The 8,777-nt window shown below is 45.5% G+C and overlaps 1 long non-coding RNA gene across 1 annotated transcript; it reads left to right on the top strand.

Moving 5' to 3' along the window:
- The first annotated feature begins 4,900 nt into the window (after window positions 1–4,900).
- On the top strand, window positions 4,901–8,175 carry LOC134032635 (uncharacterized). Its single transcript, XR_009932040.1, has 3 exons — window positions 4,901–6,069; window positions 7,303–7,434; window positions 7,864–8,175. It is a non-coding gene; the product is annotated as an uncharacterized LOC134032635 (long non-coding RNA).
- The last annotated feature ends 602 nt before the right edge of the window (window positions 8,176–8,777 follow it).

The raw sequence follows: 8,777 nt of genomic DNA, 5'->3' as shown, positions 1-8,777 counted from the left end.
GAAGGTGATTTCTGCCCTCGCTGTGTAAAATGCAAGCCTGGCGCTTTCCAAAGCACTATTTATATTATACAGGAATGGGTGAAGGGAGGAGAAAGAAGGAGGAGGCAGGAGAAGGGAAGAGGGAGTAGGTAGGAGGTAGGAGGAGGAGGAGGAGGAGGAGGAGGAGGAGGAGGAGGAGTGTGGAGGTAGGAGGAGGTAGGAGGAGGAGGAGGAGGAGGAGGAGGAGGAGGAGGAGGAGGAGGAGGAGGAGGAGGAGGAGGAGGAGGAGGAGGAGGAGGAGGGAGGAGGGAGGAGGAGAGAGGAGAGAGGAGAGAGGAGGAGGGAGGAGGAGAGAGGAGGAGGGAGGAGGAGGGAGGAGGAGAGAGGAGGAGAGAGGAGGAGAGAGGAGGAGAGAGGAGGAGAGAGGAGGAGAGAGGAGGTAGGGAGGAGGAGGGAGGAGGTGGCACAGATGATCACTCAGTTGATATAGGTCCTGTTTGATCCCCTGGTGACCTTGACAACATCCATAGAGCCTAAATCAGAGTGACAGAGGACCCAGCCTTAGTCTGGCAGGGTATGTGTGACTGTGTGTGACTGTGTGAGTGTGTCTGTGTGTGTGTGTGTGTGTGTGATGAACTATAACGGGTTAGGGTTAGAGCAGTTGAGCATGTCCATCAGAGAATGCAATGTGGTAGAGAAGGTAATAAGCTGGCAGACACCCAACACACACACACACACACACGCACACACTCTTAAAACTGCTGACTGGACAGTTTAATGTGGTGCCTCGCTCCACTGCTTCATCCACACCATTAGATGATTGACTTCCATGGCCTCTGAGGGGAGCGGTACTGGGTACAGGCCCGCAGTGGCTCCCCTTGGGTCAAGGAGATTACAGCCGTGACCACCATAGTTCCATAAAACATCCCAGGTTTAATGCCACTGCTGCGCTGAAGTAAAAAAGAAAAGTCCCTACCCTTGCTGAACTGTGAATCCATACCATCCTACTATTTGTGAAGAGATACGATCTGGCACATTCTTCCTGACATCTGCTGTTTCCTCCATAACATTATTAGAGTTCAGCAGATCACATACCTTTACCTTTGAAAGGTAATTTGCTTTGAACTTAATCAAGGAAACACTTAGGAGCAGTGGCGGAGCCAGGGAATTTCCATTGGGGTGGCCAGGATGGGGCCAGTGATAATTTTTGGGTGGCAAGCATGTGTCTCACCAGGCGATGCAGAGCTATTTTAGACACATATAGGAAACATCTCAACATTATTCGGAATTCAGGTGAAAAAAAAGAATACACTTATTCTGTATTCATACTTGCACTTTCAACCTGACCTGTATATGAATAGACACACTTTAAGCCAATTGTAAATAAGATAACATCATATCAAGCTGTACTATATGTGAGTCTCTATACTGTATACCTGGAGGTCCATTTAAGTTGCTGCTCTCTGGGGGCTCCTCATCCTCACTCTCTGCCTGTTTTTTCTCCATCTCATCCTCATTCTTTGCCTTAGCTGTCTTCTTTCCACTTGCCCTGAAAAAGGATGCTATGTCTGCCTTCTTCCTCTTCATTATTTTTCCCTCTTTAATGACACCTATCCAAAATGCATACTGTATATACCTGACACAATCATAACACGTTCTGGCAACGTAGTTATCAAATACAGCATAGCATATAGCAATTTTAACAGTTTACTATGTTCTCCTCCGATCTAGCTTGCTTCTAAACTTCGCAAAATAGATAGTCATGGGTGGGATAGTCACAGTTATTAGAAGACAAAAACAACATCCATTATGATATCATACCTTTCTGTTTTGCGTTTCTTCACTTAGCCGCAGGTGCCGGTCGAAGCGTCAGGTGGTAACAGGCATTCTCAGGCCATGCTTGAGCCGTTTAATTCAAATACAGGATGTGTGCGCGCTGCGCGTGGCTAAAGGGTCCGACAGTGTACTAGCGGTGCGAGAAAGGTTCCGCATTTTTCCACAGCCGTCAAAACTTTTAACCGCTCTGATGTGGTGCTTGGGGTGGCCAATGGGGTGGCCGAGATTCTACGGGGGGTGGCCGTGGCCACCCCCGGCCACCCCCTGGCTCCGCCATTGCTTAGGAGACTGGATATCTCCTTCTGAAAGATGGATTCAGCCCACAGATATAGCTGGAATCAATAGGAGTGTCCATGCAACTGACCAGTAGGTCTGGAGGGAGGGAGGGAGGAGGTAGTGAGGGAAAGCAACACAGTAATTTGTGGAGAGTACATTAGATTTATGTTATTTATGAAGAGCAATCTGGCCCATATGTGATCTATCTGACTGTGCTTACATTCGCCTGGAGCAATGCATGATTTGGCAACCATCATATCTTCCAGGAGAAGAGAGTGACACGCACTCTAATACACACACTACACACAGACACTCTCTCTCACGCACACACACACACACTACACACAGACACTCTCTCTCACACACACACACTACACACAGACACTCTCTCTCACACACACACACACTACACACAGACTCTCTCTCACACACACACACACACTACACACAGACACTCTCTCTCTCACACACACACACACACACACACACACACACACACACACACACACACACTACACACAGACTCTCTCTCACACACACACACACACACACACACACTACACTCTCTCTCACACACACACACACACACACACACACACACACACACACACACACACACACACACACACACACACACACACACACACACACACACTACACTCTCTCACACACACAAACACACACACACTACACACTCTCTCTCACACACACACACACACACACACACACACTACACTCTCTCACACACACAAACACACACACACTACACACTCTCTCTCACACACACACACACACACACACACACACACACACACACACACACACACACACGCTCTCTCTCACACGCACACATGCTCCCCTTTCCTACACATAATTGGAGCATTCTTCGAGTGATTAAATGAAAACAGCAGTGTTACAATAACACCATATCAAAATGCCATCCTGGAGCATGGTGATGGACTTACAAGTACAAAATGTGTTTCTCTCAAAAAGAAAATATACTGTATGTTATGTAGGTATGATTTTAGTCAACTTCAGTTTATTTTGCCTCTTTTTTGACATGATAGCATAAAAGCTTCATACTCGTGGATGTGAGAGGGTACAGTTAACAATAATCATCTAATCAAATCCCTGTTTATACAGAATTTTATCCTTTTAACTGACTCGTGTCAAAAAGTGACAGGGAAATCAACTCCACAGATTCAAGCTAAACTCTCAGAAGAGAGAAGTTCGAGATGAAATGTAGAAAACCTGAAAGAGAGTAGGACCAGGGAGACCTCCTCCAGAGTCGCTCCCACACCTACAATCAAACACACCGTCTAGGAGACATCAGAACTGTGTCGCACAACAACCAAACACCAATTACTGCCTTAATCCGACTCGGAAAGAGATTGGAAATCCTGCTCAGATTCAATGAGGGTTCAACTAGTTATTTGCTGGAGGGCAGGAGGATTACTGCTCTGATTGGAAGCGGGGTCTGTGTATGTGGAATGGAGCTCTGGCTGTCCCTTGCGGTGATCCGTAGTTTGCAGAGATGATGAGGGTGTTGTGAGAAGGGGGGTTGTTCTGTCATCCCCTCTCTGGTCCCTCTGAGGTCATCAAAGATGTTAGAAAGTTAAAGATTGGGCAGTTCCACCTGAAAATAACTAGGGCATGTGATTGGCTCGGGGGTGGAGTAGAGCAGGCTTTGAGGCAAATCACAGAGCCAAACGTTAAGAATTTTTTTTGGACAAGATCACGTTTCGGACAAGGTCACTTACACTGCTTAACTGTATCCCCTTCCCTTGTAAGAGATCCATCCAGTCAATCTACTGGAATCTAATCAAATTTCTAAAGCTCCATGTTTGGAACACAAACACAGCCTTGATTGTTCTGCTCATGTCATTCATACTTGCTGTCCATCCTGACTAAAAAAACAAATGCTATTTATATCCCTGAATCCATATAAAAAATTTATGGAAGGACTGGCGCCAAACAACACTGTAAAAAGGTCCTTTGATAAAGAGGTCTTTTTGTATGTTTGTCAATGGGCTTCCAACTGACATTTCAGTTGGAGGGGGTCCTGTCGGTAATGGAATTAGTCTTAGAAAAAACATTTAATTATGATCTAGCTCGGTTGGGGTCGATGCCGTCACCTCAGTTTGCTTCTGAGAGTATACACACATTCGGAAATGAAACCTTATTTTAAACGTTTGTTATGAATTATGTCCTACGCTCAAGAGTAAAATGTGCTTCAGAGTTGCATTTAGTAATCAAATCAGGTAAATACCACAGTCAACACAGTCTAGGTGAAATTATCTTGAGCTTCTAAACACCAAAATGTCAGTTTCTCCTCTCATGCTCGGCTGAGATTTTGGTGAAGAACATTTTGAGCAGGTGTGTACTGCAAACACACTCACTCATGCACACACACATACATCTGATATTGATAAGAGAACAGAGAACCGTTAACAGTGAAATATGCACTGGAACCCAAGCCGCCGCTCACCGGAGTCAAGGGTCCTCCAGGCCCCAGAACATTCCACCCACCTCCACCTCCTAGGGAGTAAAACAAGCACACCTTATCTCTCTACACGCAACCATGACCCCCCCAGGCTGCACCCGCACATCCACACACTGGGTTCAGACACTTTTTATCTATGAGACAGCTGGTGTGAATGTGCTTATCTGTCTTCCTGCTGTGGATCATGTCAACACAGAACACACACACAGTATGTGATTATCTACCATATCTTTATTCGACAGGGGGATGGGCTGTGCTGAGCGGGCTGAGAGTGTGCTGTGGCTAAGAGGAAGGAGGAAGATCACTGGCATGGATGACAGCATGGAGGATGATCACTGGCATGGATGAGAGTTTACAGCGGTTTTATATTTGTTTGAAAGGTTCCGCAGTCAGAGAGTGGACTGAACTCAGCACCCTCCGCTGCACCATGCTTGAGGCATGTGGCGCTTTATCTACCAAGACCACACTCAGATCAGGAGTCTGTCTCCCTGTGTCCCATCTCAGAGAGCCGCTGGTGTGTGTTGAATCAGACACAGCTCAGCTTAACGGCTTACAGGTCACGACGCACAGCTGATCTAATGAGGAGCCTGGCTGAAGGCCCCAACAGCTCCAGGGTCAACAGGTGCTCCACCTGCAGAGACCATGGAGCCACAGGTCTGGTACGTTCTTATTACTTCCTGTTTACTGTAAAAAAGAAAAGAAAAACGTGGAACAGATGAGGATAGAGAATTGATAGTGTGCATTTACAGTTTGAATTGTGTCATGGTTTTAGCTTTCTGGACTGTTCCATTTGTTATTTTTGCAAATGTGAACCTTTTTTTCCCGAAAATGTTTTCAACCTTTAGAAACTTTGGTTCAAAGTTATTTTTCGAAAATAATTTGCCAACCTTTCTAAACTTCTTTTTACAACTTTTTCAACCTTTTTTCAACTTAAAAAAGAGCGTAAAACAGAGTAGAGTAAAGCAGAGATAAATAGTGTTACACAATAGTGTAGTACAATACAGTACAGTAGAGTATAATAGAGTCCTCAAGTTCACAGCTGAAACAAACGACAACAAACAAGGAAACTGGAAACCTGACGCAGACACTAACCAGTCACAGGTGCAGCTGATGACATCACAGGTGCAGCTGATGACATCACAGGGAAACACCGGGGCAGGGAAAACCCAGATCTGGCAAGGGGAACGGCCATGTGCGTGACACCAAGTGATGAAGTGAAGACGGGCGAGGAGGAAGAGGACGATGAGCAAGAGACAGAAAAAAGGAGAGGAAAAACAGAAACAGAAGCAAAAATAAACTTTGTATGGAAGTTTGTAAATAAACCCTAAAATAAAAACTCATCTGATGACCCTCTAGACATTGTCCCCCGCCAAGTGGCTGGGAGGATATTTTAATCCTGAGAAACATGATGAGAGTAGAAGAGAGGAGAGGAGGGGAAAGGAGAGGGGGAAAGAGGAGAGGATTGGAGTGGAGAGGTGAGGAGAGAAGGGGAGAGGAGAAGGGAGGGGAGGGGAGAGGAGAGGAAGGGAGGGGAGGGGAGGATAATATATATAGATTAGACAGACCAGATACAGTAATTGTTTCTGCTTAAACTGCTGAGTCAGGAGACAGTGTCCTATAGAACTTGTTTTCTGGCTTTGTAGATAAGTGAACCTGCGGATGAGAGTGTTGTGGATCTCTGTCAGTGTCTTGGTAGACTGCAACTGCAGCATCAGCACTCGGCACCAGATGTGAGAGTCTGTTTGCGATTGTGTGTGTGTGTGTGTGTGTGTGGGGGTTAGGGAATCTGGCTAGTAAATTTGAAGGTTGCCAGTTCGATTCCCGGCTGTGTCAAATGATGGTGTCTCTTTGGGCAAGGCACTTCCCCCTACTTGCCTCGGGGGAATGTCCCTGTACTTACTGTAAGTCGCTCTGGATAAGAGCGTCTGCTAAAAAACAAAACAAGACTAAATGTGTGCCTTAATGTCTGTGTGTGTAATAAATGAGAAGGATGCTTCAAACATCATCAATGCGACTCTAACATTTCCCAGCTGAGACAGTTTACTTGCCAGCATTTGTGTTGGATGGTAATGTTTGTGTGAATGTGTGCATTTGTGTGTTTGTGTCTGTGGTGTGTGTGTGTGTGTGTGTGTGTGTATAGGAGGAGGGGGGAGGGGAGCGACGGGGGGTCGTAAAGCATAAATATTTTTTTCAGTTCAAATTCTTCGAAGACAGGAACTCATGGTTGCAGTTAGGCCAGGGAGATATGTTAGACCTGCATGGAGATATGTTAGACCTGCATGGAGATATGTTAGACCTGCATGGAGATATGTTAGACCTGCATGGAGATATGTTAGACCTGCATGGAGATATGTTAGACCTGCATGGAGATATGTTAGACCTGCATGGAGATATGTTAGACCTGCATGGAGATATGTTAGACCTGCATGGAGATATGTTAGACCTGCATGGAGATATGTTAGACCTGCATGGAGATATGTTAGACCTGCATGGAGATATGTTAGACCTGCATGGAGATATGTAAGACCTGCATGGAGATATGTTAGACCTGCATGGAGATAAATGTGTGTGTACACTATAGCTACAGAGGGTTTTTTTGTGTGTGAAACTCAATACGTGGGTACGTCCATCCAGTCCGGTAAGTCAGATGTACTGTAGCTTTGCTCTGAGCGATTCCTTTCATCACCTCAGGATGTTCTGCTCCCCAGTTTAGAACATCGCAGAACATCTCAAAACACCTCTGGAGAACATCTCTCTGCAGTTCGTCTTCCAGAGGCCCTGTCTGGGGTCTCCGCGGAGGGGCTCAATCACCACTTCACAAGACACGTGTTCCATTCACGGTATACTATGCGCTGTGTATATTTTGTTTTCCCTCCACACACACACACACACACACACATACACACACACACACATACACACACACATACACACACACACACACACACACACAGAGTTGTGTGAGTGACAGCCTATAAACCCCTCCTCTGTTCTCCTGGCTTCCTGCCTGCATGAAGCCAATTAAGATATTAGGATGAGTCATTCTATCAGCAGCTAACAAGCACAATTTTCCACTGTTTTAATCTGTTTGCCTCACTTCTTCTCTCATCTCGTCTCTCTCATTCCTCTCTCTCTCTCCCTCCCTCTCTCTCTCTCTCTCTCTCTCTCTCTCTCTCTCTCTCTCTCTCTCTCTCTCTCTCTCTCTCTCTCCCTTCTATTCCTTGAGTGTGTGTGCTTATGAAGCTGTTTTTCTTAATTATAATTCGAAGGTGGCGGTCTATTAGAAGGCAGAAACTGGATCGCTGCTCAGGGAGATAGGAGGAGAAATAACTCATTTCAAGGAACATTGGCTTCTGTAGAGCGCTGGACGAAGGGGATAAATAAAATGATATTGACTTTCATTAATAAGATGTTTCAAATGAATTTTGGGGATAGAAAGCACAAATCACTAACCCAACATCCCAGAACATTTAGAGTTGTCTACAAATGTTTTATTGGTTTTCTTTAAGCTAAACTTTACCTTTCAGTGGTGCACACACACACAGAGACACAAAAACACAGGTCTTATTTCAACAATTGGGTGCATCGTGCATAGAAGGTTAGTGATTGCCACTCTCTCCAGAGCAGCGAATGATTTGAGAGATTTGAGAGAGAGAGAGAGGAAAGAGAGGAGAGAGAGAGAGAGAGAGAGAGAGAGAGAGAGAGAGAGAGAGAGAGAGAGAGAGAGAGAGAGAGAGAGAGAGAGAGAGAGAGAGAGAGAGAGAGAGAGAGAGAGAGAGAGAGAGAGAGAGAGAGAGAGAGAGAGAGAGAGAGAGAGAGAGAGAGAGAGAGAGAGAGAGAGAGAGAGAGAGAGAGATTTTCCTCCACATCGGCAGGACTGGATGGAAGGTGGAATCTGAGGACTTACATGGGGAATGCAGACCACCAGGTCTCACAGCAACACAGTGTGTTTTGACTGTAGGTATATCGCCATGGCATCTCCACATTACATCCCATAATAAGACAGTATCCTAATAAAAGTCTGTGACCTCCAGGACATTTTGCTGCAAAAACACCAGGACTTGGATTACACGGACCCTTTAAATGGTTTCCATGTCTACCTGAAGATCGAGTTTCTATATGTCAGTGATTGCTGGAACAGAGGTCTCTGTGTAAACCATATAATTTAGGTCTGCTTTTGATT

This window comes from Osmerus eperlanus, chromosome 13, assembly GCF_963692335.1.
Source record: "Osmerus eperlanus chromosome 13, fOsmEpe2.1, whole genome shotgun sequence".
Classification (NCBI taxonomy): Eukaryota; Metazoa; Chordata; class Actinopteri; order Osmeriformes; family Osmeridae; genus Osmerus; species Osmerus eperlanus.
This window is presented reverse-complemented; position numbering and strand designations above follow the sequence as displayed.